The following is a 6000-nucleotide window of genomic DNA, read 5'->3' as shown; positions in this document are numbered from 1 at the left end:
TAATTTATCTGTTGTTCTGCATATTTTTAGTGGTTTCTCTAGGGGGTTACAATCCATATCTGCTATGAACTGAGTATTTGTGTGTCCCCTCCACCTCCTCCCCCCAGCATCCTGCCGATTCCTGTGTTGAAATCTTTACCCCCAAGGTGATGGTATGAGCAGGTGGGGACTTCGGGAGATGATCAGGTCACAAGGACAGAGCCTTTATAAAAGAGGCTCCGAGACCCCTAGCCCCTTTCACCGCATGAGGTTCCATCTAGAAGGCACCAGCATGACCCAGAAAGCAGGCCCTCACCAGACACTGAGTCTGCCAACACCTTGATCTTGGACTTCCCAGCCTCCAAAATTGAGAAATACATTTGTGCTGTTTATAAGCCACCCAATCTCTGGTATTTTATTACAGCTGCCCTAAAGGACTAAGACAATATCCTTACTTTTTCAGTCTGCTTCGAGTTACTATTGCACCATTTCACATTTCCAACTATTTACCCTTACCATCATTCACCACCTTCCTGTCCTTTATGCTGTAAGTGTTGTATCACATCTACATACTTTATATACTCTACAAGGTAACATGATAATTTTCTCTTTAAATCATATCTTTTTAAAGAAATTAAGAGGAAAAACTGTCTTTTTATGGTTACCCAGGGATTTGCTATTTCTAATGCTCTTTACTCCTCCCTGGTTTCATTTCCCTGCAGCCTGAGCACTTCCAATGCTTCCCAGGGTTTCACAGCTCATAGGTGGGGGAGTTATGATTCTCCTTTCCAGTTTCCTCTCCACTGCACCTTGTTTCCACTGTGATCCAGCCCTTCCCAGTCGTATCCTGCTGAGGAAATCAGACCACTGCATGCCCACAGTCCTTCTTCCTGAGGAACCTGCAAGCCAGCAAAAAAGGAATGCATATAGGTCATTCCCTAGTGACATTTTTTCCAAAATAACCTAAAATTCCTATGGTACAAATTGCGTTCCAGGCCCAAAGTGAGGATTTTTTTTTTTTTTTGGTATACAATAAAATCCAATACAAAACCATTTCTGTGAAGTAAAAACATTTGGATATTCCTTTGGACTTCATTGACTCAACCAAATCTCTTGAGATGGTACTGAAGAGCTGCCAAGCTTTTTTGCACAATGCCTTACGCCTTAGTCCATTTGGGTTACTTCAACAAAAACACCATACATTGGATAGCTTAAGCAGCAAACATTTATTTCTCATAATTCTGGAGACTGAGAAAGATTAAGGTGTCAGCGGATTCCATGACTGGGAAGAACCCACTTCCTGGTTTGTAGATGGCTGTCTTCTTGTATTCTCACAGGGTGTAGAACAGAGAGAAGCAAGCCCTCTCCTGACTCCAAAGAGCCCTAGTCCCATTCATGAGTGCTCTGCTCTCGTGGACTCATCTTACCCTAGTTACCCACTGAAGATCCCACATCATAATACCATCACATTGAGGGCTACGATTCCAACATATGAATTTTAATGGGGACATAGACCTTCAGTCCATAGCACTGCACCTCTGCCCACGTGGTGCCCCTTTAGCAGAGTCCTTTTATTCAGCTCCTCTTTGTTCATGTCTTCCTAGCTCCCAGTGCAGGCTGAGAGCTCTGATTTGTCCTTGCACAGCCCTTTGTCCAAACCTCAATTTCTAGCAGCTCCTGGGCTATACTTACTGTCTTCATGTCCCTATTCCCTTTCAGATTGTGAGTCATTGAGGCCAGAACCTGTTATCTTTGATTTCTGTATCCAAGTGCCTATCACAGTGCCTGGCCAACTTGCCCTCAATCCATATTTGAAAAGATAGGTCAAAGAAGGTGCCAGAAGATGAGAAAGAATAGCTGAGTCAGTCCAGGAGAACTTCCTAGAGAAGGAGCTCAATTAATGACCTGTATGTGTTTCTAAGATGCCAGACTTCTTTCTAGCAATGTGGTGCCTCAGTTTCCTCATCTGAAAAAAGTGGATAATAGTGGTACCTGCTTTGTAGAGATAGGGTGAGGATTGAATGAATTAGCACATGGAAAGTCCTTAGAACAGTGCCTGCTATGTTTCAAACCCAATGAATTTTATAATTTTCATAATCTTTGTCATTATCATGATTAGAATGAGAGTATCTTGTTTTTATCACAGTCACAGGCTGTCGGCTCCAGCCTGAGTGGCTGACCACGGAGGGCCCACACCCCGGGCACCTTGCCATCGATTTCACCTGGAGAGGCACCTGGGCCCAGAAGAAGCAGTAGGGAAGGTGAGAAGGCATCAAGTGCCTCATGCCAGGAGATGCTGAGTGACGCTCAGACCAGTGGGGGGACTAAGATGGTCTCACCTGAAGGGGGAAATGTGGGGATCTACAGCCAGGACATCCTGAAGCCCACTGACTGTGCAAAAGGCCTCAGGGCTGGCCAGCCACCCAGCCATGGACCAGCCTTCTTCAGCCTTTCTCCCATACTGGGACCCTACGTGGCTTTTAGTATTTCAGTACCTCAGATAACACTGGAACCAACATCTCTGAATATAAAGCTTCCGTCCCTCCATGTTGGAATTACTTGCTTAAAATAGGTTAACAAAGAGTGGATTTACTGCATCAAAGGTTACAAGATTTTAAATGACTGAATTGTTCCCCAGAAGTTAGTGATGATAGTGTATCCTGAATGCAGTAGATATGTTACCTTCTTTTGTCTATCTTGAATCCTCTCCTTAGGAAATCAACTGTTTTTCTGTCCATCTGATCCTGGTAGGCTGTTATTACAGCTGCCCACCCAGGTTCCCTGTGTCAGAAGCGGGCACACCACCCAAACTGGCTGACCAGAGGCCCTCCAGCCCTCGGCTGCAGTCATTGTTCTAGAGCAGATATACGTCATAAACAGGGCTAATGAGAATCTTTTTTGGGGTATACAAAAATTCTGGGGGCAGGGAACAACTTTAGATTTATAGAAAGTTACAAGTACCATACAAAGAACCTTTTATTCCCCTGAACCATTTGAGAATAAGTTGATGATACATTGCTCTATCATGTACACTTCATGTACTCTCCATGTACACTTCAGTGCATATTTCCTACATGTAAGGACATTCTTCTACATCAACTATCAAAACCAGGAAATTAATGCTGATTCCTCACTACCATTGACTCCACAGATCCCATTCAAGTTTCACCAAGCATGCCAATAATGCCCTTTAGAGGAAAAGAATCAGTTCAGAGCCACACTTCACTTGTATTTACTTTTCATGACACTTTAGTCCCTTCAATCTGGAACAGTTCCTTCATCTTTCCTCAACTACTGTGACCTTGACCCCTATGTAGATTACCAGCCAGTTGTTTTATAAACTGTTCCTCAATCTGGGTGTGTCTGATGTGCCCTTATGATTAGATTCAGATTATGCATCCTTGGCAGGAATATTACACGCAGGCAGTGGTATTCTTTTTATGGCATCCTCTCAGGTGGTGCAATTTTGACTTGTCCCATTTTGGTGATGTTCACTTTGTCACTTAATCAAGGTGTTGTTGGCCACATCTCTCCACTGTGAAGTTACTCTTTTCCTCTTTGTAATTAATAAGCATTTTGTGACAATGTAAATATCCCATTTCTCATTATTTGTTTACATCGCTATGGATTCATTGCTTTCTGTTTTATCTAAGGGTTATAACATCTTACTCTCATTATTTATTTTGATGCTCAGATGATCTCAGGTTAGGCCAGTGGGAGCTTCCAGTCAGCTGCTGGTTCTTTTTGCCCTGTCCCCCTCAGTCTTTAAGTGCCTCCTTGCTTTCTGGTTTAATAAGATGTTTTAGGTTCATCTTGTACTTTCCCAGCCTTGGTCTTGGAATCAGCCATTTCTCCATGGAGTTCTAAGTCCATTTTATAGAGTACATTTAAGAAACCAAGCTCTATGCTCTAGATGTGCTCCTTGTGACTGGGGACACACTCTCTTTATATTAAAAACCATGAGTTTACATCTGTTTGGAAGTTATATCATGGACCCTGAAACAGATCGGTATCTGGAGTTACAACTTCTCAGACCAAGTAAACCCGGAGCTGCTGGGAGCCATCTCACCACCGCTGAGTAAGATCCGGTTGGGGAATGAAGTCAAGCAGAGGCCAGTGGATCTGAGAGATAGAGAGACATAGGGTCCCAAGACACTATTAGATCTAGCCGTGCCCAGATCCCTTGAATTTCTTGGTAATATGAGCCAACATGTTTCTTTTTGTTTAAAGCTAGTATGAATCAGTTCCCTTATAATGCAGGAGTCCCAATCAATATACTAAGTAGGTTGTGGGTGACTAATCTATAACTTTATGGTATGGGATCTAGGCTCCAGCCTTCAAGGTTTGTTCCCCTCCAGTGTTGGGGAATAAGGGGGACTATCGCTGCCTGCTCCCCCATCCATCAATGCTTGAGCCTTGACTACATTGTTATATGGCTCCTGACAGTCCCTTGCTGCTCCACATAGCCCTCTCTCCTGTTGCTGCTAGCCTCCCTGGAAATGATACTGTACCGTCTCACAAGCCACGAGACTGAGGCAGTGTGGGGAGGGCCATCGGCAGCTCTGTGGGTCTGTCCCAAGGATGGACACTGGTTGCTCTTTAATGTCCCACAGCAAAGACTAGGCAGTAATGGTGCTAGTGTCTCATTCTTTAAGTGCCTCCTTGCTTTCTGGTTTAATGGAAACTTGTTGACAGCAGGAGGGAACCGCAAGGTTGGAGAAAAACACTTGAACCTGGAAGCTAATGATGACTGCTCCTGGGCAGGCCTCGCCAAAGTCCCACCCTCAGCCCTGCTGCTAGCTTCTTTCACTCTCCTGGGTATCTGCCCTTTCTTCTCTTCCCCAGATACAGAGGTAGAGCCTCTAACCTCTCTGCTTTGGATCCACATTCTCTGCCTATAGATTTGCCCTTTTCTAGGATGACTGGCTGAGGGACTGGATGGCTGCTTCCAGAAACAAAACTACTCTTCCCAGGACAAGCTAGGAAAATCCAGGTGTCTGCAGCCATATGTGACTAAAGCCTGAGGTTTCCCTCACCCTCTGGAATGACACCACAAGTCTCAGCATAATAGTCCAGGGGTGCTCAGCACTCCCAACAGTCCTGAAGGCTTCTGTCACCAACAGGAAATGAAGATACGCCTTAGCGTCTTGCCTGAAAATATGGGCCTGACCCCTGTACAGAAGGCACTCCACTGTGCACACACACGTGCACATGCACACACTCACACACATATGTAAATACTCTTTTCCTAAGAACAAACAATTTTCAAAGGAGTGCAATCCATATCTATATGTCAAGTGGGGTAGGATGGAGGTCTGTTCCTAAAGAAAATGCCATGCAGCAAAATTCCCATCTGTGCACCTGTGGCTGCCCTGGTCCTCTGCAGAATACGATCTGGTCTAACCCCTGGTCAGCCAAGGCTCATAGAAGTGTTTCTCCCAAAGCAAGAGGAGCCTGTGCCCCAAAGGCTAATTTTAAGACTTTTCCTCCCCCCAGAGAGAGAACAAGGAGGCTTTAGAGTTAGTAATTTTTTTCCCCTAAGAAAAAGTTTCAAAAGTCTCAGTTAAATGCCTTAGACAAGGTTCAAGGGTAAAACAGCTGGTCTTCCCAGGGCGCCTGCCCCTCCTGTCCCCTCATATGTCTCTGCAGGTAGGAAGCTGTGCCCAGCCCAGCCCTGCTTGGGGGGAAAGGAGAGGAGGGGGAGAGTGCACCCTCCTCTCCAGGGTGAACTCCAGGGCCTCGGGTCTCAGCGCCTCTGTTCGCTGTTTCCCGAATCTACAGGCTCTGCTGAAGGGCGGTACTGATTCTCAGATGCCAAAGGAGGCTCAGGACGAAGTAACCGAGGGTCACGCAGTTAGCGACAGGCTGAGCTAGGATTCCAACCCAGGGCTGGCTGACCCCAGAGCCTAGAGCTCTTTGGTTGAACCAGCAGCCTTTCCTGCAGCTGATGTCGGAGTCCGCAAGGCTCCTCACCCAGGCAGCCCACAGCGCCCTCGGTCCTCCCCTGAAGGAAGCCTCCTT

The sequence above is a fragment of the Manis javanica genome, chromosome 4 (assembly GCF_040802235.1).
Source record: "Manis javanica isolate MJ-LG chromosome 4, MJ_LKY, whole genome shotgun sequence".
In the NCBI taxonomy this organism is placed as follows: domain Eukaryota; kingdom Metazoa; phylum Chordata; class Mammalia; order Pholidota; family Manidae; genus Manis; species Manis javanica.
Note: the sequence above shows the minus strand (reverse complement) of the source record.